This window comes from Delphinapterus leucas, chromosome 16, assembly GCF_059928025.1.
Source record: "Delphinapterus leucas isolate spDelLeu-1000000601 "Yukka" chromosome 16, BTC_Dleu_Yukka2, whole genome shotgun sequence".
Classification (NCBI taxonomy): domain Eukaryota; kingdom Metazoa; phylum Chordata; class Mammalia; order Artiodactyla; family Monodontidae; genus Delphinapterus; species Delphinapterus leucas.
The window spans coordinates 4,261,531-4,288,048 of NC_143144.1; positions in this window are offsets into that span (position 1 = coordinate 4,261,531).

The window sequence follows — 26,518 nt, forward strand, 5'->3', positions numbered from 1 at the left end:
TGAAAAGCTGGAGGAGGAACTTTGGGAGGCTGGAGAGTCAAGCAGCACTGTCTCTGGGCCCACAGGACCAAATCAACTGACAGTGGTGCAGGGTCTGTGCTCCCGTATTTTGCATGAGCTCTGGGCAGGTGGGTGTCCAGTCGTCTCTGGTGGGAAAGTGTCAGTGCCTGGAGGGCATAGATTTACACCTGAGAACAACTAAGGCACCCTCTGAGGCCTTGAAGAAGTGACCGGGGAGGGTAACTGGGGAGGTGCCGAGATCCTACCTTTGACTGTTAATACAGATGTGATTTTCTGGGCCTTCCAGCTGGTGATGCTTGGGAATATTTGGGTTATGATTAGAAAACCGGTGATTATAGCTGATAACGCTGTGCTGTCCAGTTGAAGTTTGCTGAGAGAGTAGAACTTAAATGTTCTCACCAAAAAAAAAAAAAAAAAAAGTAAGTGAGAAAAAGAAGAAAACTTGTTAAGCCAGTGGACTGAACCACCGATCTGCTGAAGTTATGGAAGAAAAACTGGTTTTTCAATCAGTCAGGTTTTTTTTGTTTGTTTGTTTTTTACATCTTTATTGGAGTATAATTGCTTTACAATGGTGTGTTAGTTTCTGCTGTATAACAAAGTGAATCAGCTATACATATACATATGTTCCCATATCTCTTCCCTCTTGCATCTCCCTCCCTCCCTCCCTCCCTATCCCACCCCTCTAGGTGGTCACAAAGCACCGAGCTCTTCTCCCTGTGCTATGCGGCTGCTTCCCACTAGCTATCTGTTTTACGTTTGGTAGTGTATATATGTCCATGCCACTCTCTCACTTTATCACAGCTTACCCTTCCCCCTCCCCATGTCCTCAAGTCCATTCTCTAGTAGGTCTGTGTCTTTATTCCCATCTTACCCCTAGGTTCTTCATGACATTTTTTTCCTTAGATTCCATATGTATGTGTTAGCATACGGTATTTGTCTTTCTCTTTCTGACTTACTTCACTCTGTATGACAGACTCTAGGTCCATCCACCTCACTACAAATAACTCAATTTCGTTTCTTTTTATGGCTGAGTAATATTCCATTATATATATGTGCCATATCCGTTCATCAAATGATGGACACTTAGGTTGCTTCCATCTCCTGGCTATTGTAAATAGAGCTGCAATGAACATTTTGAATTATGGTTTTCTCAGAAAATAGTTTTCCACAACCTGACACTAACATCTCTGTGCTGCCCCTACCATGTGTCTGCTTTTGTTTCACTGGATGTCCTGGAGTGACACCATTGTCAGTTCCTCTAGCCAGAGGCCAGGGGGCCCCTGAGCTGAGCACGTTTATGGCCCTTTGCAGTGAGGGAGGGAGAACACACACGAGACAGCCCCACAGGCATCCCAGTGCAGGGGTTGGGAAAGCACGTGCAGGACTGGGCTGTGCTGGGTGACTGGGGGAAGGGCTGTAGGACTGTCTCTGTCTTGTCCAGTGTTGATGTTCTGAGAAGCTTCTGTTAACAGGAGAGCGGCAGGCTCCGCTGTACCCTGAGGACCAGGCAGGCCCTGGAGTGGGGCTGCTATTCTCACTCTGAAATCAAACTCACTCTACTTTGGATTTATCTCTGTGACTTTTTTTTTTCATTTACCACCTGGTCTGCTATCTAGGACACAGCTGTGAATTCTCTGCTTGTTTATTAAAACAAAAACCGAAAACCTTGTCTTTTGGAACACTTCTCCTTGGCCTCCTGAAGTCCATGGCTCTTCCGTCGGGCAGAGATTATGACCCAGCACCGTTTGGCCACTCTCGTCGCCCAGGGCCCTGAGGTTTCAGCCAGTCCTCAGGGTGGACAAACCTCTCCTGTGTCAACATAAAGACAGACCACAGCACAGCTCCAACACGGAAGAGAATCAGGTCGCAAGAACCGACTTCTCATACTCCAGGGATCTGAAAGTGATTTGCTCAGAGGAGAAGGGCTGGGTTGGGGGACAAAGCAGCTCTTCCACATTTAGAAAGGCCCTCGGCAGCCTGGGTACACGTCTGTTGCCTTGAAGGGGAGCGGTCTGGGCAGTGGGGTGAGGCCGGGCCCTCCTGAAGGGTCTGTGGGCCCTGTTATGCCCACCCGGTGAGCAGAGGGGATGTGGATTTCACATGCTGATTTCAGGCGGCTGCTGTGTTCCATTGCCCTCCCTCCCATCCCCTGTACCCATGCGACAACAGCACGGTGTGTCCGGATCCCCTGCTTTGTGCTGCAGAAATTGACTTGGGCAAATGGCCTTCCCAGGCCAGGAGGATGCCGGACATCCACTGCGAAACTCTCAAGAGCTGACCTAAGAAGGGTCTCTGCACCCTCGAAACCCAAACCACCTGCTCACTCTGCCTCGGTGTGGGGCTCAAGGTGACCCTGGAACCCACCTGCCTAGGTATCCCCAAAGCCCTGGGGGACATGTTAAAATACAGATTCCTGGGTCCCGTCCCAGGGGTTCCAACCAAGTAGGTCTGAGGAGGGGCCCAGGAATCTGATTCTTAAGCTATCTGGCCCGAGGTATTCTTATAAACTACGGGAGCTTGGGAGCTGCTAATCTGGTCCACTGTTTCTCAGCTAAAGGAGGGGATATTCAGATTAGGGAGTTTTATTTTCCTGCAAAAAAATGTGTGTGTGTGTATCTGTGTATCTGTGTGCATGTGTATGTGTGTATGTGTATTATGTGTATGTGTGTGCGTGTTTATGCATGTATGTTGGTGCATGTGTGTGTATATATGTATGTGTGTATGCGTTTATGTGTGTATGTGTGTATGTATATGTGTGTATACGTTTGTGTGTGTAAATGTGTGTATGTATGTGTAAATGTGTGCGTGTGTATGCGTGTGTGTAAATGTGTATGTGTGTATATGTGCATGTGCTTGTGTATGTGTGTATGCATGTGTGTGTCCGTGTGTGTGTGTGTGCACCCTTTCTGTCTCCTTTCTCCTTCCCCATATGTTGAAATGCTCTCTAGAGAGAAAAAACAGCGTGAGATTTTTGGAAGAGCTACCAATGATTCTAATCCCTCCCCTCACAGCCTCCCTTCCTGCTGTGGAAACCGCTGGAGAGGAGCGGACTCTGACACTCCAAATGTGCCTCCTGGGCATAAGGATTATCTTGAGCTGATTGGCTTTAGGAAACAGCTTTCACATAAGAGGCTCTAAAATCCAAGCAGAAGTTATCTTTGTAAACTACAAAGGAAATCTCCATTGCAAAGTGTTCACCCTGCTGTATCAAGGAGGGGGTGTTCACTCCAAGTCTCCAGAAACTCTTAGCAGTGGAGAAGGCAATAACCCAGGCGTGCCTAACAGTGTACCGGGCTCTGCCTGGCCCCTCCCATAACTGGCTCCCCACCTCCCCCGCCAGCATCTTCTTTTGTCTTTAGTTGGACATGGTATTTACGGTGGTGGTTGGGCTGCTTGGGGGGTGTTTTCCTGGGTCTCTTCCATGTATCTAGGAGGTCACATATTATTAAACTTGTGTTTGTTTTTATCCTGTTAATCTGTCTTTTTATTGCAGGGGCTTCTCAGCCAAGAAGACAGAAGGGTGGAGGGGAAATTATTTTTCCTCCCCCGCCCCACGGATCAAAGCAGGTTTGGAGAGCAGACCTGAGGCCTAAGGAGGGAAGCTGCCGGCTCACAGGCCAGGGGCCCACACTCAGGGCTCTGGGTATGCCAGGGTGGGGGGTGACGACTGGGTCTGGAAGAGGCCAGAGGGGCAGCGCCTCCTCCACTGGAGCTTCCGAGGAGCCTCAAAGGGTGAAAAGCCAGCTGGGCTGGGGCAGAGCTGGCCCTCAGAGGGAGGGGGAGTCAAAGCAATGCACAGCTGCCAGGAGATGGCCCTGGAGGCTCTCAGAGCTCATTACCTTGCAAAGTGCTTTTCACCCCTTATCTCTTCCCGGCACCTTTCCCCAGGCAGCATGAGGGCTCTGCTCCGGAAGCCGCTGCTGCTTCCTTGATGCAGGCACCCTGAGAAGCCACTGTCACCCCACAGTCGATAATAACAGGACCCCTCAACTGTGAACGCGTCCCAGCACCCAGAGGTCCCCCACCACTTGAAAAAGAAAACGCAGCTTCCAAAGGTGCCTGGCCCTCTGCTGGGAAAATGCAGAAATTGAGGAAAGAGAGAACTCAAGAGATCTGATTAAACCTTCCAGGTGAAAAGGCTGTGATGCAAAGCCTAGAAAATTCACAAGCACAGACCTCCCGGGCGCTCACGGCTGGTGATGACAGGCCCCCCTCAAAGGCTGCGAAGTACGCTCCTCTGTTCCCTGGGCCCCCCGGCTCCGGACACCCGGCCTGCCCCCAGCCTGTCCACTGAGAGCTCAGGCTCAGCACGTGCCCAGTTGGCCGTTCCCTATGGAAAGATTTGTTCCAGGCCCACTTAGGGTGTCAGCCACAGACAAGCGGGGAAATTCCATTTACATGGATTGGTTAATTAGCCAGTGAGACTGTTGCAGGAAGGAGGACCCCTTCCAGGGCCCGAGAGCAGGCTCTTGTCTAACACTCGGAAATGAATCGTCCGAGGAGACACACGTGCTGACAAAGCAAGAGACTCTATTGGGAAGGGGCGCCCGGGTGCAGAGCAGCAGCGCAAGGGAACCCAGGAGGGCTGCTCTGCCACGTGGCTCGCAGTCTCGGGCTTTATGGTGATGGGGTTAGTTTCCGGGTTGCCTCTGGCCAATCATTCCAACTCAGGGTCCTTCCTGGTGGCCCGCGCATCACCCAGCCAAGATGGATTCCAGAGAGGAGGAATCTGGGAGGTTGGTAGGACGTGAGCTGGCTTCTCCTCTCTCCTTTTGACCTTTCCTGAATTCTTCTGGTTGGTGGTGGCTTGTTAGTTCCTTACCAGGACCTCCTGTTGTAAGAGAACTCATGCAAACAGTTACTATCAGGCCCGGCCAGGGCGGGTGGTTTCCGTCAGTGGTTCCCTAACAAGATGAGGTTTAGTTCCACCCTGGGGCTTTCCTCTTCCTCTCCATTTCTCAGCTCGGTCAGGCCTGGCAGTGTAGATGGGCAGAAAAAACCCTGACTCCTAGGTTAGTCCTGCTTAGCCACTAAGCAGTGAGCTTGAGTCACTCAGTCTCTGTTCATCAGGTGTGAGTTCATTTCCACTATGAAATGTCATCCTTTCTAACGCTAACGTCCAGCAACTGAGCACAGAGGGAAAGCTTTGAAGGTGCAGGGGGTCTGTAGGCAGGGACTCAGTCTCCTCCTGGGAATCAGCTTCCAGCATCTCAGCTGCTTCCGAAACTGCCTCTTATAAGCTTCCCAGTTACCTCTGAAAAGCAGACATTCTGCTGCTTGACATTTTCATGGGATTCAAGTAAAAGGTTTGCCAGAGTCCTTAGCTGCGGGCAACTGGAATCTAGACTAGCTAGTTGGACAGAAAGAGGTCTAGATAGTTCACAGAATTCGCAGGAGGGCTAAAAACAAAACAGACGGTAGGCAGAGCTTCCAGAAGGTGGCTTTTCCCCCAGTATCACCAGGTCACCCCCTCTGCAGTGACATGCAATGGGTGGGATTTTACAATAGCAAGAGACTCAGTTCTTTCCCAAGCCATCATTATTTGAGGCTTTATGTCAGTCTCAGCTAAAAATATTCGTAACTAATTAACAGAGTATTAGATTTCATCAAGTACCTGCCAAATAAAGAATGTCACTTGCGGGCTTCCCTGGTGGCGCAGTGGTTGAGAGTCTGCCTGCCGCTGCAGGGGACGTGGGTTCGTGCCCCGGCCTGGGAAGATCCCACATGCCGTGGAGCGGCTGGGCCCGTGAGCCATGGCCGCTAAGCCTGCGCGTCCAGAACCTGTGCTCCACAACAGGAGAGGCCACAACTGTGAGAGGCCTGCGTACCGCAAAAAAAAAAAAAAAAGAATGTCACTTGCCACCTGGCTCCCCAGGGGTTGAGTCACTGCCCACTGCAGCCACTGACCTTCAATACATCCCTAAAGAAGTTCAGAGTGGAGATCAGGATGAGGCCCTCTGTGCTCTGGGAAGACTGGCAGAACAGGCCTTTAGATAGTTAGATATTTTCAGGAGAAAATTTTATAAACCTGGATTCTTGCATCTTCCCATACTTGGAAAAGCCTTAAAACCATTAACCAAGATGTCTGTTCCTCATAACCAGAAGCAACCTTCTATCAAGATGTGTGCTTGGTTGCACATACCCCCTTCTCCAAAATCACACACACCCTGGAACAAACCCTCCCCCCCTTACCTCTTCAGAGCAGTTTCTCATCTGAAAGGCTGTGTCCCGGGCTATAGTCCTCTGTAAGACACTGAATAAACTCAACTCACAGCTTTTCCATTGTGTGATTTTTTTTTTAAATCAACAACACCAAACCCTGGTCATTTATTTCTTCTCGTTTTCCCTGGGAATTCATTTCATTATTCATTTAATACATACTGATTGACAGCCTTCTATGTGCTTTGCTCCATGCGTCCAGTGCCCCTGAGGAAAGACCCAGTGAAGAGCCGCAACCCCCTGAGGCAGGCGCCCTGGAAGGGACATCCCAGCGCCCCGTGGAAGTGCATCCACAGAGCGCCTCCCCAGCCGGGCAAGGGGTGGGGGGTGGGGCTTCCCATAGGGCCCTCTCCAAACTGCGTTCCAGCGGGAAGGAAGGAGCTGGCAAGGTGGGGACACACAGCCTAAGCCACAGGGGCTGTATATGCAAAAGCCAGAGGCACAGAAGAGCTGCCGTTCTGAGCACGGCATGAAGGAAAAGATTGAGAGCCTAGCAGGGGCCTGACCACGGGAGGCCCTGGGAGCCACATGAGGGAACTTGGCTTAGGGTAACGAAGAACCACTGAGTGTCCTGGGAAAAGTGATCCGATGTGCAGCTTACAAAGTCCAGTCAGGCTAAGGGGCAGCCAGTGGACAGCAAAGGGTAGGGCCCTCAGGGGAAAGGCTGTCGCACTTTTCTCAGCCAGAGAGGAGCTGTTTCCACGTGGGGCTGCAGGAGGCACAGGACACGGAGACTGGAGGATGGGTGGGCGGGGGCCGCTGGTCTCTGAGAGGGAGGGGCTGGGGATGATGCCGTGCTCGTCAGTGTGGGCTCGGGGGCCCCTTTGAGTGGACGCATTCCCTTCACTGTCCAGGGAGGAGGAGAGTTGCCCAGGCTCCCAGGAGGGCCGTGCTTACTCACTGGTGTCATGGTTGTTTACAAGACCAGCGCCCTCTGGCTAAGAGCTGGGAGGCTGCATTATATTTTCACGGTTTGGAAAACATTTTGACACTTTGTTTACACAGTGATTACCCCTGAAAACAGTGCGATGAAAACCCCCTGGCCCAGTGGACTTAGACACTGGAGTTAGACGCCACAGCCCGCCTGCCCACCCTCTGATGGCGGCTGGGGGCAGGCAGGGCAGGCCGCGCGGACACCAGCGCAGCAGAGAGGAAGTGGCTGCTGGTCCCCATTTCCTCCAGCTGTAGCCACGGGGAGAGAAGGTTCATTTACGTAACACCATGCTCTTGGGAGACTGAGGATTCAGTGGCGGCGTCAGGAAGAGCCACAGCACAACTTAAAAGGACTTCTGGGCTTCCCTGGTGGCGCAGTGGTTGAGAGTCCGCCTGCCGATGCCGGGGACACGGGTTCGTTCCCCGGTCCGGGAAGATCCCGCATGCCGCGGAGCGGCTGGGCCCGTGAGCCATGGCCGCTGAGCCTGCGCGTCCGGAGCCTGTGCTCCGCAACGGGAGACGCCACAGCGGTGAGAGGCCCGCGTACCGCAAAAAAAAAAAAGGACTTCCAAGTTCTCTGGGCCAGGAGTACACAGTGAATGTTGGGCACCAGCCTCCCTGGGACACATCCCTGGCCTGGTCCTCCTCTTCCTCTACCTCACCTCCACCACGGCTTCTCCTCTACCTGCCACGGCATCCTCCTTAAGCCTTCTCTCAAAGCATTTACCATCTGTCCCGTAGGGAGGTGCCATCTGTCTGTCTGTCTCCACGTGCTAGGACCCATTGCATTTCACTTTGTCTCCATAGCCTAGCATGTGCCTAGCACACACACACAAAACCCACAGCTATTAAATAAAGGCTGTGGAATAAACTAATTGTTGAATTAGCCTGGTCTCCAAATACGGTTGCCAAGGTTGTACACTGGGCAAACTGCCCAACCAGGCACAACAGCCCTGAAAACAGACAGGACTTTGTTGGCTGGGCGTTATGAACAGCCAATGAAAATCATTAGAGCATTGCCCACTTTGAACCTGAGCAAATCACCCATCCTAATGACTTCTTTGGCATTACTGCAGGCCCTCACAAGGTCACATTCATACCCATATGAGCCATCTAAGCCAGCAAAATTGTAGTATTGAAAGTGAAAATCCTGCCAAGGGGGAGGGAGAGGGAGAGGGATGGACTGGGAATCTGGGGTTGGTAGATGCAAAGTATTACATTTAGAATGGATAAGCAACAAGGTCCTACTGCATAGCACAGGGAACTCTAGCCAATCTCCTGGGATAAACCATGATGGAAAAGCACATAAAGAAAGAATGCCTCTGTGTGTACAGCTGAGTACCTTGCTGTGCAGCAGAGCAGAGAGTGGCACAGCGTTGAAATCAACTACACTTCAATAAAAAATACACGTAAAAACAAAGTGTCAATCCTTCCTTGCCTTTCACCAATCCATTCTTAACTTGACCCCAGGAATCTCTTTCATCACCTACCAAAGATATTTCAGCTCAGACGATCCTATTTCCAGGATGGCGACATATTCCATCAGGAGGCAGGACCTAACAAGGTTCCTCTCCTAAACCACTGGAAATGGCGCCAGATAAACCCAGGCCTGCCAAGAGCCTCGGCGTCCAGCACGTCACAGAACCCCGGCGTTCATCACCTGCCTTGTCTCAGAGAGACTGCCGCCAAGCCCGGCAGGAAGAGGGAGCCCATGTCCCGAGCACATCGCCACGGGGACTGTGCATTCAGTCACCGTGCGCCCCGGCCCAAGAACAGTCCAGCAGGACAGAGCTGATTGGAGACCTTGGACTTTTTCTAGGGTAACTGGTTTTCCATCATCGTTCATCTTGTGAGAGACTCATAGGATGACCGAGCTGGACACAGCTTACAGGACGTCTGGCAGCACCTAGTCTTACAGACGCGGACTCAGGTGAGCTCAGGGACACAGCCAAAGCTCAGCCATACCTGCGGGGATGGGCACAGGGAGGCCGAGGGAAGAAAACTCGCCTCCTGGCCTTCACACCTGCGTGTCCTCCTGCTTCCCTGCCTGCCCCCTGGTTCCCTCATGGCCACCTCTGAGAAGGAACCCACCCCCACCCCTTCCCATGCTGACAGAGACACTCTTTCCCTCCTTCTTGCCTCCCTGCAGACTGGAGGCTTCCATCGCAGAGCTGGTGCAGCTGTTTTTCTGCCTGAACACCACCATGCCCATGCCCCCTCCCACCTGAAAGACCATCTCTTCCTTTGGCCCTCTGATCCCCACTCAGTTGCCTCTTCACGCGCTGCCTGTCTGTCTCCCATCCATTCTCTCTCCCAATGACCCTGCTTTTCTTCTTAGCACTCATCAGTACCTGTAATCTTATGTTTGTTTTTGTTTATCTAATTTATTGAAAAATATTTGTTGCTCTCCTCCTACATGCCAGGCCCTTGGGGATGCAGTGATAAGGCTGGCAGGCCTGCAGGCTGCTGGGCACGGCTCTCACTCGCTGTTTAAGGCTCAGAATCAGTGTCACCTCCCTGAGAGCCCCATGGTAAAAGTGGTCAAATGCGTGACAGTGGCAGACAGGCTGGCAGCCCCACGCTGGCCCGGCTACTTCTCCCATGAGTGTCTCCCCGTGCTGGGGAGACTTGGATTAATCCAAGGCAATTCTGGTGGAACCACTCAGCCGGCCAGGGACCAGGGTGGCCCAGCGGCTGCTTTAGGGATGGACATGAGGCCCAGTTCTGTCCAGTGGGATGGAAGAGGTTTCTGGGGAAGCTCTCTTTGCCCTAAACATTTTTAAGTGCACAGCAGGACTTCCCTGGTGGCGCAGTGGTTAAGAATCTGCCTGCCAATGCAGGGGACACGAGTTTGATCCCTGGTCCGGGAAGATCCCACATGTCGTGGAGCAACTAAGCCCATGCGCCACAACTACTGAGCCTGCGCTCTAGAGCCCACGTGCCACGACTACTGAAGCCCACGCGCCTAGAGCCCGTGCTCTGCAACAAAGAGAAGCCAACGCAATGAAGAGTAGCCCCCGCTTGCTGCAACTAGAGAAAGCTCACACGCAGCAACGAAGACCCAACGCAGCCAAAAACTAAATAAATGAAATAAGTAAATTTATTTTTAAAAAATGCACAGCAAGAAATCATCACCTTCTCCCGCTGGACATTTGTGCAGAGTCAGTCCCTGAGGCTGTGGCGTCTACGCTGCATCCATGCACAGAGGAGTGCAATGGAGATGGGCTGCCCTACGTCGAGGAGCCTCCAAACCCATCAGCCCGCAAGCCATGCCCACCCTGTTGCTGGAGATTATCTGCTGTTTGGGGTTACTTTTTCTGCCACCAAATTAAGCAAGATGCATTCTGCTGAAAGTAATAAAAAACCCAACTAGCCAATGACTTAACTCAGGAGGCAGTAAACATTTTCTTCAAAGGGCAGATAGTAAACATTTGAGGCTTTGCAGCCACGGGGTCTCTGTCACAACACCCAGGCCTGCCATTGGAGCTCAAAGTGCTGCCGATGGGTTAAACCATGAAAGCGTTTGTCACTTACCTAATGACAAAACTGAGCAAGTTTCTGGAGCTGGTTCAGAGGTCGTGATGTGGCATCTCTGCAGTTCCCCATCCTCCCACCCAGGGCTCCAAGTCGGCTTCTCCAGCCCCAAGCTCCACCACCCCACGGGGGTCTGCAGGGGTTGGGGGGGACCCCAACGGCTCCCTCCCTGCCTGTACCCTGGCCCCTCCATTCCACTTGCCGCACTCGGCCGCAAAGCAAGGGGGAGGTGGGTGAGGGGATGGCTGGAGATGACTCTGGGGACCCAAGCAAGAATGTCCTAGTGATGAGCGGTCCACACGACGAAGGCTACACTGGCTCAGAGCAGAGGGGTGCTGCGGAAGGAGCAGAACGGGCAGGCCGCCCTGGGCTGGGGCAGAGGTCCCAGGGCATATAACAGAAGCACAAAATGTCTTTTTAAGTATTCAACACTAATAATAATATTTAATTAGTATTAAATTTATATCATAAAAACATAATTGCAGAGACAAGAGGAACACCGAGGAAATTATTAGAAGACAACACCAGGAAGGGTGTTCCTAACCTAATTTATGTAATGCTTTGCAAAGGGCATTTTAATTTCACCCTCTTGACAAACTCGTGCAGAGGTTCTGGTCCCAGGTTACAGGTTAACCTGGCAGAGTTGGGGTTCACACTGGGCCTCAAGCCCCGGGGGGCTCCTCTGCACAGCACCTCCATGGTGGAGGCACCTAGATGCTGCGGGAGGGCAGCTCTCATGACCTCGGGCTGAGGACCCAAGGAGTCTGATCTGGGAAAGCAGGTGCAGGAGGGGCTGCAGGGGACCAAGACCGCTCAGAAGATGCTATGCCTGTTGTCTTTGTCTCCATGGCAACATGAGCTCAGCTCAAGGTAGCCAATCCTAAGAGTCAGAAACCCTCCTTCCAGAGGGCCAGGCTGCTGGGGTGATGAGCCCTCTTCACCAGACATGCTCAAGAAGGGCCCCAGAAAGGAGCCTGCAGCCCCAATCCAACACCCCTGAGCTCCCCAAAGCCATTTCCACCTGAGGTTTGAGGGGTGTGGGCAAAAGAGCACCAGGGAGGCTGGGGGGTGGGGAGAGGGGCTACACAGGGTGCCGCAGGACCTGCTGGTCAGACTGGACTGGGGGTGGGGACAGGCATGGGAGGGGTAGGGGGCAGTCCACGCGGCCAGCGAGGCCATGGGAGCTGCTCTGTCGCGTCTGAGACCTCGGGCAGCCTGGGCGGGAGAGGATGCCGCCCCCTGCTCTAGCGTCTTACGCCCTCTGTTCTAGAAGAACTCATCCCAGCCCACACTCTGCCCTGAAAAAGTTTCAGAGCTGGGAGAGAACCTCAGAAATGACTCACACAGGCACCCACCCACCCTGCACGCACGCACGCACACACACACACGCACACGCACACACGTGCGCCTGAGCCATCGATTCTGGCTGTTTTACAGCTGAGTAAACTGAGGCTGAGCAGTGCCTGAGGCCACAAGGTGTGTGTGCACATCAAGCTCGGCCCTATCTGGGTGCCCGTCCACTTTCCTCCCTCCACCCCCCAACCCAGCTCTCCTGACTCGGATCCGGGACAGATAAGGGCCAGCGTGTCTCCGTGGCCCGGGGACCATGCTGCCTGCAACCAGCTGCCTGGGAACCGGCCAGAGGGTCCAAAGCTTTTCCTCGCCTTTTGCCCGGCGCTCAGCCAGGCACAGTGGGAACTTTCTGAGGGGTGTAGGCGTAGACAGAAAAGACGGATGGGGACAGGGGCTCGGGCCTGCCCATCTCCCATGAAGCATCCTCCAGGAGGAATTAACGAGGGCTATTAAATGAAACCTAGACAGAGAAGACACTTCCCTGTGGTACAGGTGGAGGCCTGGGCTGTGCTGGACGCTACTGGCCAGTGGCCTCCCAGTCAGGGCCTCTCTGGAGGCTGCATAAAGCTGGTCTTGGCAACAAGGGGACCAGTGCCTCCGGGCCTGGAGACTGTAGTGTCAGCTGGGATGTGTACTCTCCTTCTGCCAGCCATCACCTCTGGTCCCCTGGCTTTGTTTCCAGGCGGGGAGGCCTCCCTGGGGACCGAACCCATCCCCGCCTGCCTGTGGGCCTCGGGCTGCACTTTCGCACAGGTACCAGAGGCCTCGGAGCCTACCACAGTGTCTTGCCTCGTCTCAGCCGGGGACCCCTCTGAGATGGAAGAAGGAGCGGCAGGCAGGACCACCTGCAGCCTGCGGAGAAAAGTGAAATCTTCCTGAAACAAGGGTGGAGAATCCCAGGAAACCTAACAGAAATAATAAATGTTGTTTCCAGATTTCAAAAGAGAGCATCTCTCTTCCCCGGGCTGGGTTTCCACAGGGGAGGTCGGCGCCGGCTGGTGAGAGCCGGCCAGGTTGACCCCACAGATGTGAGGTCTGGGGCGTGGCCCCAACGCGTCCAGTGAGTGATTCGGTCCCTGCCAACCTCCCTCCCCCTCTGGGTTGGGGGAGGGCTGTCGAGGAAAGCAGGACCAATCCTTCTGGAGGCGTAGAGACAGACTGCTTTTAATTCTCCTGTATGGCAAACCAGCTAAACTTTGCAGAAGTATTTGGAGAAAGGTTGAACCAAACCAGTAATAGGGCCTCCAGGGCATCTTGAGAAAAACTTCACATTTAATAGAAATCACAGGCAAATTCTTTTCTTCTGACATTGCCAACACTGGCCTGTACCTCAAAGCTGCAGACTCTTCCCCAGCCTGGCACTGAGATGCTGGGGCGTCCTTGGCACCTGCGGGAGCATCACGGGGGGAGACGGCAAGGCCAGTTCTCAGGTGGTCCCAACTGAGCCGCCTTGCCTGGTCCTGCCCCAATGAACCGGCCCTGGACCAAGGTGTCCCTGAATGACACCCGGCTCCTAAGGCAGAGCCCCGCTCTGGATCCTCCCATGTCACTCTTTCCTGTCCCCACCCCTCAAACCCCTGCTTCATGTGAATCTAACCAAATGTCCCTGTGAGATATGAGCACCTCCCTTCTGTTCAAATTTTCTCTGAACAGAAAATTTCCATTTTTGACCGATTCCCACCCACACGAGTTGCGGCCTGCTCCGTGCCTGGCCCCGTGCAGTCGTGAGGGATGAGACAGCGTTTCTCTCCAGGAAAAGCAGCTGGTGAGTTCCGCCTGGACCACACTGAGGAAGGTCTGGGGCCCGGAGGACCTGGCTCACTCAGCACCAGGCTCTGGGGAAGCTGGAGGGAGGGGAAGTAAGTCTCCCCCTGTGATGGGAGAATTCAGACCCCAGTGAAGATGGAGAAGTGGCAGAGGTGAGGGCAGGGTGAGCCCGGTCGTTAAAGCAGCATTTCGAGTGGGAAGGAAGTGGGAGGGCAGGTGGGCCTCGGAGCCACAGCAGGAGCCTGAGAGATGCTCCTTCCTCTGTGTGGAGCCCAGGTCTGCCTTGGTGCCGGCTGGCCCAGGGCCCCCTGACCTTCACCTCCCCTCCAGCCCCCAGCACCATCCCTGGGCCTCAGTAAACGTCTGATGAATAAATGAGTGGGTGTCTTTTGTCTCACAAAGTCCATCAGAAGGACCCGCAGGGGAATGGCCTGGTTAGATGGGATTTTAGGGAAGCATCTCGAGCAGCAGGTGCGAGGCCGGATTACGGGGTTGGGGGGGCAGGTGGAGGCAGGACATGGGCTGGGGGTCTGTTACGATGCTCCCCTGGGCCAGGCCCCTCCTTGATTCCTCCAGCATCACAGTGCTGCCACCCTCACGCCCCCTTCCCCACGTCAGTAAAGGGTGCCAAGCACACGTCACACTGGGGCCCTGACGGGCACCTGGCAGGAGGCCTGGCCGTCACCTGCGGGTGGGCTTGGCCACCGGCCGGAAGTGTGACAAGAAAAGCAGAGAAGGAGAGGATGGCCTGTGAGCAGCCCCACTCTGTGTTCACCTGCTCTGGCTTCTGTAACAAATGTCACAGATGCGGGGACTTCAACAATAGCCTCTCTCACTTCTGGAGGCTGGAAGCCCAAGATCCAGGTGCCGTCCACTCAGTTCCCAGTGAGGCTGCTTCCTGGCTTGCAGACCGCTGCCTTGTCACTGTGTCCTGACCACGGTCACAGAGCGAGCTCTGGTAAGGACACTGATCCCATCATGGGGCCCCACCCTCATGACCTCAGCAGAACCTAATTACTTCCCAAAGGCCCCATCTCCAAATACCATCTCACTGGGGTGTAGGGCTTCAACATATGGATTTGAGGGGGCTTTCAGCCCGTAGCACCCTCCTCCCATAGTGGGGAGTTCTCCCGAGCAGACGGACACCCCAGGGCAGGGGCTTTCAGTCCGAGTTCCTGACCATCTTCCCACGTGATAGAGCCAGCCATGTCCCTATGGTGCTGGATGGAAAGGCCCGAAAGCCCCAAGGGAAAGCCAATCTTCCTGGAATAAAACTGTTCTTCTGTGCCGGGTCCCAGGGCATCCAGGGGCCCCAGGCTCCCTGCTTCTTTCTGAGCGGGAATGACTATTCAGAAAGAAAGAAAGAACGGCAAAACAGTTGCTTCCATGTGATAACAGCCTTCACACGGGAACAGGAGGTGAGAGCTGAACGCCAACCTCACTGGCCCCCAGAATCATCTTCTCGGGCACACACGTGAGGATTGATGGAGTCTGGCTAACCCTGATCCTCTTTAAGGATTAGAGGATTGGCTCCTTACTAATTAATTGCAGCCCTACTTGCAATTCTATTGCTCAAGATAACATTTTTTTAGGTCAGCTTGCTTTCTAGTTCCATTAAGAAACTATTAATAATGGGGATTTAGTGAGAAATTTTTAATAATTTCTTAACTAAATGGAGAGAAAGCTGACCTCAAACAATTTGTTGTCTTAAGCAATATAACTGTTGCTTAATAGGGCTCTAATTACTTACATTTATAATCAGTTACAGAGATACTCGGTTATTTTTAATTTTTAAGTAAAATGCATATCATAGAATAGACATGTGAATAATATGATTTTGAATCATGCAGAAAGGTTTTTAAAAGGTTTCACTGGAAAATAATATAAAAAAGAATGTATATATATATGTATAACTGAGTCACTTTGCTGTACAGCAGAAATTATAAAATTTTTTTTAATGAAAAAACAAAACAAAAATAAATAAATAAAATGTTTCATTGTGGCCTCCCCAAATTCCTGAACTCCCCGAATTTATGCTGGGAAAGTGAACCCTCCCTAGGTTGCTTCCTTAGGCCTCGAGTGCAGATTTTGCTTCCGTTCTGCCCTCAGAAGGATGTGTTCTGGCCCTTTTCCAACCCCTCACTGAATCCCGCACAGAATCTCTGCCTTGGGGGTTATATTCTTTTTGGAATATAATTATTTATGAGTTTGTCTCGGGCTCTCACTAAATCGTTACTCCCTGAGGGTCACAAAGACTGGGGCATCTACACCTTGTGTTAAATGTTATGGTTTATCCACAGCCCACACTTTAAATGTGTGTGAAATGACGTAAATCAAAATGGCCCACAAAGAAGCCACACAGAGCATCCAAGGGCCTGGGTGGTATGTCTCCAAAAGGGAATCCTAATTTTATGTCTTAGACAAGCTAGAAAGCTAAGAAGACTTAGCTCCGTCCCTAAAGAAACTAAGTTTTCCATCCTTAGCTGCGTGCCCCCAGTTGTGAGAACTCACATTCTTTTTTTTTTTTCTTTTTCTTTTCTTGCAGCTGGTGGTCCCCGCCCTTGCCCCCCGAGAGCACAGCCCACTCCCCCCATCCCAAAGGCATCCAGCCCCACCCGGGCCTTGGGACCCACATTCTTTTTCCTGAACCCAAAGTCATAGTCTAGAAGCGGAGCTTCTTGCACCCACCCACTGCTTACCCTTTCAGCCGCCTTGTCCTTCCTAAATGGGTGGGCATCCTCAAAGCCCACCTTTTCACGTTTCTGAGGGTTGTTTTCATGACAAACAGAACTATAGGAGGTTTGGGAGGTGGAGAACAGACAAAGGCTGATGGAGAATAAGTGTGACTATAAAAAACTCAAATAAGGAGAGAAGCATTTGGTGTTTTTACAGACGAAGAAATGTGTTCCATCTGCTGTTTGCCTCTATGTGTTTCAACGAGAGACGAAAGAATTCTTGAAGGAGCCTGAAAAGTTATTTTCAAATATCTTTTTGAGCTACGTTACTTGACTACATGGTAATTCAGGGAGCACGGGAGGGTCTGAGTTTGCCAGTTTTCTTTGTAAGATGTGAGGAGCTCAGCAAAATGATGGGAGCAGAAGGCTCCCTTGGCTGACATGCCCAGGAGGATGGGGGCGGGGGTACCTAAGGGAAATTAGCTCAGGAGGGGGAAATGAGCGGGGAAACTTAACCAAAGAACATATGTAGGAAAAGGGATTTAAGATGGGCTATATTTGACTAAACAACTTAGACGACAAAGACAAAAGTCTCCTCAAAGCTAATTCCAGCAAACATAATTCTGAATGACAGCACCAGAGTTTAGGGGCTTTCAGAACGGGGGCCGCGCAGAGCAGGTTATGATCAGACATTTGCCTTCTTAACATGGGGATTGACCAGCCCAAGGACTGAGCTCTGAGGGATGGCATGTTGCGAGCCGTGAAGGGGTCCGTGGTGGGAAGGTGGAGGGCTGGGGTACCCTCAGGGGGCCTGGAGCCACCCCCAGACCCAAACCACAGCCAAGCACACCATGGATGGTGACCACTGCTGGCATCTTCAATGCCACACAGAGAGATCCAATCTGAATGCCCACACCCAGCCCCAAATGTTGATCTCCTCAATGAGCCCGGAAGCAAATTTCTGATGGATAAGAAAGCCTTCAATTAAACTTTTTAAAAGGCCTTCTTGAACTTCCCTTCTGCCCATTCTTCATGTTGCGGGTAAGTTGAGTTGGAGATTGTTGTTGTAAGAGGTGGATTTGATTTATTCAGATGAATTCCAAAACGTCTCATCCTAGAGATCAAATTTGAAGTGCGTATGGATCGAGAAGTGGAAAAAAACATTTGCAGGAAAGATTTAAAGGGACAAGTGTGTATTTCTTCGCCTCCTTTATCCGACTCCATAGTTTTGTACAAAACTGAGAAGAATCTCCCCAACCTTTAGTATTTGGGAGGCTATGTTATCAGCAGGCAGAGTGGATTTTCCTCTCTTCGGATGGACCCAGGAGAACCTCTTACCCCCAACTTAGGCATTACCAGCTCGTTTCTAGATTGATGATGAGTCCCTGTGAATGACCCAGAATTTCTTTATCCCAAAGAAGCCTCCAAAATGTAAATGTGGAGTGTCCTGGGCCGCTGCTTGCTGTGGGTTTGTTTGCTGAAGTCTGTACGTGGTGAGAGGGAACCCAGCGTCATCCACCTGCAGCCCGAGGAAGGAGGCTCTGGAGTGGGGTGGGGGGAACGTGCTTCTTACATCCTTAGCTGCTCCAGAATCCATTCCGGTTGCCTCCTCTTACTTTCTACTTGGGCTAATAAACCCACAGAACAAGGCCCAGATGGGTTCGCCTTTTATAAAATTCCTTGCTCTAAAGCCAGTTGTATATTAGTTCATTTTTGCTGTATTAGTATTCGTCCCTTTTACCGATGAAAAGAACGGAGGCTAATTACAGTGAGAACTTTTTTTTATCAGCATTTAATAAATACCTGCACTATTCAAATTTTTATCCTCATTATATTATTTGGTTTCATAACAATCCAGGGAGCTGGGTACTGTTGCTATTGCCAATGAATAGATGAGGAAATTGAAGCTCAGAGAGGTTTAGCTACTGCTCCAAGGTCACACAGCAAGTGAGTGGTAGAGCCCAGATACAAAGCTGCTCAGTCTGATTCCAAAGGCGCCTCCTTCTTACCTGCCTTCCCCACCCCCTTGTCCCTCTACCTTAACCACTATGGGAAGTTAATTATCCAAAGGTACAAACAGATTTTTCAACATTTATGTTTGCTCTTGTAGAAAACTGAAACCCAGCAAATTAGATACCTAAAAGCACCAGACTCACCCTTGGATTATTCTGGAAAATCAATGTCAGAGAAAGTATAAAGGCTTTCGTGGAAAAGGATAGCTAAAAATAAAACACCAAACGGAGTGAAGATTCCCGAGCCCTGGGCAGGAGACGGGTCAGGCCAGCAAAGCAGTAGAGAGATTCCTCACGTGTGCAGAGCCCTTAGCCACAGGTCACAGGTCCTGGCCCCGCTGCCCACCTAGCCGGCGCCCCCCTCTGCTGGTTGTACGTTAGCAACCAGGTTCCAGAGGGGACGAAGGGAGAAGGCAAATGGAAACAGACCGTGGGGCAGGCCAGCCATGTCTGCCTCTGTGGCACCATGGCCAGGATCATATCACAAAGCCAGCCCCGGACATGGGGCCGGCTTCTCACAGCTGCCACTATGCCACTAGATCGGGTGCTCCTAGGTGCCAGGCCGGGCTCAGGGCTCTGCTGCAGAGAGAGCAGAAAGGCGGCCTGGAGGGAATGGAACGGCTCACGGGATCACCGGGAGGGCTAACGCAAGCCGGGCCGGGACTCAGGTCCACCCTGCACGGCCACACCACACACCGGGCTCCGGAGGCCTGCCCTCCCACTGTGATCACATCAGAGAGCAGGGCCATGACTCAGCGCTTTCTCCAGGAGCCCTGCCCGCACAAATGTGCCTTTTCCCTGCCTCTGTCTCCCCATAAACTCCATTTCCAGTTAGTTTCATCATGTGTCTCTATCTGCAGGACCGACATCACATCTCATGCAAAGACTCTGGGAAGAACAGGTTGGTTTCCCAGCGTTGGCAGAACTGGAGGACAGGGCAGGAGGAAGCTGGATCAGGTGCTGAAGGCTGCTGAAAGTCAAGGGCGCTGCAGAGGCTCCTGTGCGGACAGTCGTGGTCTCGGGAGAGAGGGGAAAAGGGAATCTCTTCTCTCTGGAAGGTGGCTTGGTGCTCAGAGTTTCCCTCAGGCACCCTCTGTAAACTTCCAGATCCCACCCTCACCGCATCCCTGTCTGTGGACAGCTGCTAAATCCATAGAACGTGTCGAGACCTGCCCAGGTTCAAGGCAAAAGCAGACATACATTAGAAACGCCTGGCTCGCAGCCAACCGCCTCCACCCCGGCTTCTCTGCTGTCAAACTCCTTTGAGTTGCCTCAGTTCAAAATGTGATGATTTCTGGTGTCGGCCATGCTGGAAGCAGCAGGTGCCCACGCCTTAGACCCCAGCCGCCCACAGCGACGCTCAAATACTGTAGTTAATTAAATCCATTTCGGTCTGACTCTGTGCTGCCGCACAAGCTCCCCACACAGAGATCAAACCCGGGAAACACTTAAACATAATCTCCTGCCCCGCAGGGCACACGAATCACATCCATCGTGGCAAAAGCCAGACAGGAAAACAATCGCGCGTTGAAACCACTTATGCAGCAGAGCCCATGGGGTCAAAGCCCTGGCGTCCAGCTAACGTGGGCGTCCGGGTAAGGGGCTGCCGGCTTGGTGGAGGTTGATGGCTTATGAGCCCAAGGCACCCATCCTTTCCCTGTGTTCCCCTGCTGGCTGGGGCCCAGGAAGTGCGGCGCTGCCCCCAGCACCATCCTGCAGACACAGAACATCCCGTTGGTGCCTCCCGACCTCCAGGTGCCAGCGCCCAACGTCACCCAAGCTCGACCCCTCAGCACCCTGGGGTCAGCCCCCCGCCTCACCTCCTCACGTGGTTGCTTCACTGCCCATGGCCCCTCCATCCTTCCCTCCTGTCTCTGTCTTGGCCTCTCTCACCTGGTCAGTAACTCATCTTTCTAGATCTCAGATTGGGTCACCGTCACCCCTCAACAAAAGCCCTTCTTTGGCCAGTAAAATGTGATGGACGTGACGTGTGTCACTCCCAGGTAGGAGCCCCAGGGGCCCACACCTGTCTTGCCTGGTCCTCTGGTCACGGCGGCTGGCCAGGGTCCGAGGCTGCTTCGTGAGCCCAGGGGCCTCTGAGGTCTCTGCAGCGCCAGGGAAGAGCAGCCACCCTGTCTGCCCTGAGCCATCGGGAGGTGGGAGCGTCTGCTTGTTTCCTTCTTTAGAGAATGTCACAGCGTCCTCAAGCTCACGGCTGGTGCAGGAGTTAGAGTCTGGAAAATAAAACAGGAAGGCGAGGCACTGGTATCATACAATGAAAAATTTGACTGGCCTGTGTCTCTGGTTCGAGGGAGGGAGACCTTAGTCTAAATCCTTGGAATTTCCCAAGTGACAGGAGTCTTCGTTATTCATGAGCCCCTGTATCACACCTGAGTTTATGCTAATGAGGTGACTGGGGTGGGGTATGTGAGGGGCCTGGATGGTTCTGGGATGGGTGGGTCAGGCTGAAGGACCAACCTGTGATTGATTAGAAGGTTGGGGGTCTGAGCCCCTGATCGCAGCCAACCTCCCGACCTGCGGGGAGGGGCGCGGACATAGCGAGTCCAGTCACGAGGTCGGTCATTCAGCCCATCCCACCCTCGTGGTGAAACCCCAGCACAGACTCTGCACACTGAAGCTGGGTGGGCTTCCTGGATGTGCTGGAAACGTGCTGTGCTTTGATTCCACAGGGAGAGAACACCTGGGGACCCTCCAGAACCCGCCCTATGGACCTCTTCACTTGGACGCTTCTGATTTGTATCCTTTATAATAAAACTTGTAAAGATAGGTTATAGCACTTTCCAGAGTTCTGTGAATCACTCTAGTGAATTATCAAAGTTATCCCAGATTTGTGGCAGGTCAGTCAGAAATGAGAGCAGTCTTACTGGGGACTGTGCCTTTTGTATTTTTTTTTGCGGTACGCGGGCCTCTCACTGTTGTGGCCTCTCCCGTTGCAGAGCACATGCTCTGGACGTGCAGGCTCAGTGGCCATGGCTCACGGGCCCAGCCGCTCCGCGGCATGTGGGATCTTCCCGGACCGGGGCACGAACCCGTGTCCCCTACATTGGCAGGCGGACTCCCAACCACTGCGCCACCAGGGAAGCCCAGGGACTGTGCCTTTTAATGTGTAAGGTCTGCTCTCACTCCAGGTGCTTAGCACCAGATCTGAACTATAGCAGCCCAGCCAGGGGGTGGCAGGATGGGTGGGAAAATAGGTCAGAGGGTGGATGAAGTCAGGAGGTGCAGCAGGAGTGAAGCCTCAGGCGGATGGGACGGAGATGGAGAGCTAGAGAGAGGCAGGGGTACCTCCCATTGAAACCCAGGCTAAGAAGTCACATTCCCATCTCCTTGCAGCTACACCAGACGTGTTCTTGCCTAGAACTGGGCTCAGCCTGGCATCAGTGGCCCTACCAGGGAAAGCCGCCAAATGTCTCAGCTCCCAGGGAGTGTGGGGCGCCCACAGGGAGGGTGAGAACAGCCCTGTCCTCACTCCAGTCCACTCTGTTCCGCCCTCGTTCTTATTCTGGGCACACGGTCCTGGGGGACCAGGCCACAAGCTACGGTTCCCAGGTCCCTTGAGGATCCTCCCAATTCGCCTTCTAGGAAATCCCCAAAGCTCACCTGAACATTAGGACATGAGGGCAAAGTACGCATGCCCCCTACGATAGTCCAGTTCTCTTATATAAGCTTCAAGAACTGTCTACCCAAAAGGTGGCCCAGATTGAAAGCAGATCATTTCAAAACCAGAGCCAGATGAAATAAGATGCCACTCAGAATTCCAGGCCAGCGTGTAGTGAGAAGGGGAACCGTGAGCCTGGCAAAGCTCTAGAAAGAGGGGCTGGGTAGGGAGTGATCAAAGAACCGTGGCACAGCCCTGGGCCTCAAGGCCTTGACCATCTATTTGCAGGAACAAAGTTTATAAATGGAAAAGGCCATGCAAGGCGGGCCGTGATTAAATTGCCAGGAGGGTTGGACAGATCAAAAGTCAGTCTGGTGAAGAATTTTAAGAACGAATTGAGCCTTAAGTAAATGTCACAAATGCTGTGGGTCTTGAATGAGCTTTTGCCAAAGAAAAAGATTTGTTTACTTAAATTCGATATTTTCATTGTACGTTCTCAACCTACTGAAACCGCATCAAAACCCACGTCCACGTGTTGTCACAAAACATCTGGACAGTGTGGTCAGGTTGGCTGGACCACGACGCTGACCCAGAAGACAGGCTGATTTCTTAAGGGTGACTTTCCTAAAAGGACAGAGGACCAGCCAGTGCCCCTGCCACCCAACTCCCTGCCTCTTTGCTCCCTGAGAATCTGCCTTTGTCTCTTGTGTGCAGCACTCTGAAGGGTACACAAGGTACCCCAAAACAGACCATTGGAGGTGGAGAGCAGAGCAATGCTGACACGATGCCACCAGCACCAAACTGAGTAGGACAAAGTAACAGTAAGATACACCACAGATGCAACTAGAGATTATCATACTAAGTGAAGTGAGTCAGACAGAGAAAGACAAATACCATGTGACATCACTTATATGTGGAATCTAACATATGACACAAATGACCTTATCTACGAAACAGAAACAGACTCACAGACGTAGAGAACAGACTTGTGGTTGCCAAGTGGGAGGGGGCTGAGGGAGGGATGGCGTAGGAGTTTGGAGTTAGCAGATGCAAACTATTATCTATAGGATGGATAAACAACAAGGTCCTACTGTAGAGCCCAGGGAACTCTATTCAATATCCCGTGATAAGCCATCATGGAAAAGAATAGGAAAAAGAATGTATATGTGTGTATAACTGAGTCACTTTGCTGTACAGCAGAAATGAACACAACACTGTAAATCAGCTGTACTTCAATCAAAAAGAAATAAAGATACATCACAGAAATCACAGACCAAGAGCAGCGTAGAAATCTTTGGGTGTAGTGAAGACGGAGGTTCAAATACCATCCACAAAAGACCCCGCCCTCATTTGCAGGCGAGGAAAAGCTTTCTCTACCCTTCCAAGCTCTCTTGGCTGGTCTAGCAGTTCAATTGACATAAGACAGATTAACAGGAAAAAAAATTAATTCTGCACGTACGGGAGCCCAACAAAGACAACGCGAGGCTCCCTGACAGGCAGGCAATGGAGGCTTACAGGCCATTCTGAGCTAAGAAGGGGCCAGGGGTCTGGGGCTCCAAAGGGAAGGAAGATCATTCACAGGAGGCTGCCAGGGCAAGTGTCTGCCAGGCCGAGACAGTGGGGCACAGAGAGCACTTTAGGCAAACAGGCCCTGCCGGGTCCCCAGCTCACCACACCGGTCCACACTCTCCGTAGTCACCTCTGACAATGGTTCTCTTCCTGGACCAGGCCCTCTTCCTAAAGTCTTTTAGGCAGTTACAGGACAGGTAAAACAAACAAAAAAACAACAAACAACAAATAAAAACTCTTCCTGAATCTTTTGAACCTTAACTGACCTCAGATCAAAGTAATCCATACACCAAAGTGGCTCATTTAGGGGAGGCTCATTCCGAACCCCTCCATTTAAATGAGCTGGGCCGGGAGTGAGGTAGGGGATGGATGGGCCCCCCTGGGCTGGGCAGCTGGTGTTTGTCAAGTGGAGCAACACAGAAGCTCTGTCCTCACCCAGACACTCCGAGGACCAAGCTGGTGGCAGAAGCTGAGCTCTGCTGAAGTAAAGAGATAAGATGCCCACTCCTGAGGTCAAGGAAAACTTCCCCATCTGCACATGCGCAGGAAGGCTCCTCGGGGGTCACAAAGGGAGGGGGCGCCACCCCATAATGAGTGTGGACACGCACCCACAGGCCTCTGCGGTGGGATCCATCTGAGCAAAAAGTTGTGCAGGCATCTTGGGGAGGGTCCTGGGACCAGTCAGGTGTGAAAAAAGAAAGGAGATAATTGGCCAAAGGTAAACAAAGACCTGGAAGGACCGTCCTATATAAAGGATTGAAATCGCCTCTGTACTGCGTTCCTTCTCATTCAGGATGCCGGCCCTCCCCTCTGGGTGGGTATTTCTGCCTTGCTTCTGTCTTAAATTAACAAACTGCTTCTCTGCGTGCCCTCCCATATGTTGGGCTGTGTCTCTAATTGCCTCCTTGAAACATTCTTGCTTTCAAAGGAGGGAAAGTGCTAGGGCCACTTTGCTTCTAGCCTCTAGCCCCTGCTGGACTGGTGGCTAGGATGCCTGGTTTTCATCCAGGCTGCCCAGGTGCAATTCCTGGGCAGGGAGCTAAGATGTCTCTTTAGGACCGCTCACTGCTGTCTCTCCGAGATCAGTAGGACAGCTAGGATCTCAACCAGGCTACTAGGAAAGGACCCAAACAGCGAGAGCCAGAAGCGCCCCGGGGGCCCAGGCCTCAACGGGGTGCATGAGTGTGGGTAGCCCTCGCGTGGCTGGCTGGTGGCAGTGGCCGGGGTCGCCGTGCAGCTGGGTCCTAGGTCCGGGTGGGCTATGACCTGGAGCAGAGCTCAGCCACCTGCAGCAGAAACAGGACCCAGGACGTAGCCTCCAGGTGAGATTTTAAATCAGGGCTCAGTCCCAAGAATGGCATGGGAGAGTCCACTTTACCTCCGGGAAATCTTCCCTCCATCACTCTCCCTTCCACAGTCTAGGTTAGGGGTCCTGGGTAAAGGCTCCAGCAGTGCTCTGTTCCCACCTTTTATTCCTGCATTAGAGTCATCCGTTTCCCATCTACCTTCCCAGCTAGAAAGGATGCACCTTGAGGACAGTGTCCATGCCTGACTCATCATTATAACCGGCACACAATGTGTGACGGCCGACAAGTGCTCAGAAGATGTTGGTTACTGCTGTTGTGTGTGGACTGCAAATCAGGGAATCGAGACAGAAACCTGGCATGGAGCCCGTAGGCCCATCTGCACTTAGGGAGCCAGTCCTGAGACCACGAGCGAGGCTGGAATCTCCACAGCAGATGAGGCTTGAGGCTGCTGTGGAGACTCAGGACAGAGCCATCTGCTACTCAGAGCAGCTCAGAAGCTCAGAGGGGCTGAGCCTGCAGTTAGATGGTCGGTGGTCCCAGAGACATCAGAGCCGCAGCTGGATGGGGCTGTGGAATGTTACAAGCTGACAATTTCGTGACAACACTCTTTGTTAGATTTTCACTGTCCACTTCATATGAAGACCTACTCTGAGCAGTAAAGATTACACCAACCACGCTGAAGCCATAAAATCCAAAATGTAAGACTGTCAACCCAACTATGGCTCTGCCCTTCCCGAACCTGAGAAGGAAAGAGAGTCGCCGTGCTCAAAGGGCAGCCCCGGCTCTGTGCTTGGGCACGTAGGCGGTGTCCCTGCACCACACACTCCTACCCTCTGAATGGCCAGGGAGCCTCGTCCCAACCATGCAGGGCACACGCCCAGTGCACCACGCAGATGTGCGCCCTTACCACCAATAAGTACGCCTCGCCAGGACCTAAATAACACTAAAAGTAGACCGAAACAGGATGGGAAGGGAAAAGTGCACAGTCAGTGCACAGAACGACCCCTTGGGCAGAAGGCTGTCTCCATTCCACAGGTGAGGAAAACAACAGGAGGACCAATCGGGCCTAAGCCCCGGCAGGGGGCCTCCAGGGCGCACGTCCACCTCTCCCGGAAGCCCCCAAGCTGAGGGCTCAGAGGAGGCAGGGTGGAGCTCTCAGGGGCCTGCCTTCATCCCCTGCTCCAGTGGGAGAGCCTCACGCCCCAGGAGGGGCTCAACACGTCCTCCCGTATCACACCTCAGGCAGCAGCTCAGTCACTCAGAAGGGCTGAACTTACCTGGGTTTTGTTGGACTGGGTTTAACCCACGCTGCAAAACTCGTCCTGCCCCGGGGTAGCGTTGGCATCTGTCTTTGCTGGGTTTCTCTAAATCAGGCGCTATATTCACTACGCTGAGGAACTCGGGGGTGGAAGCAGACAGTTGCTAACATCTCATCTGTCCCTAAGATCACATGTCCCTTGGGCCCTAAATCCACGTGAAGCCACCATCTCAAAGGAAACCAAGACTGGG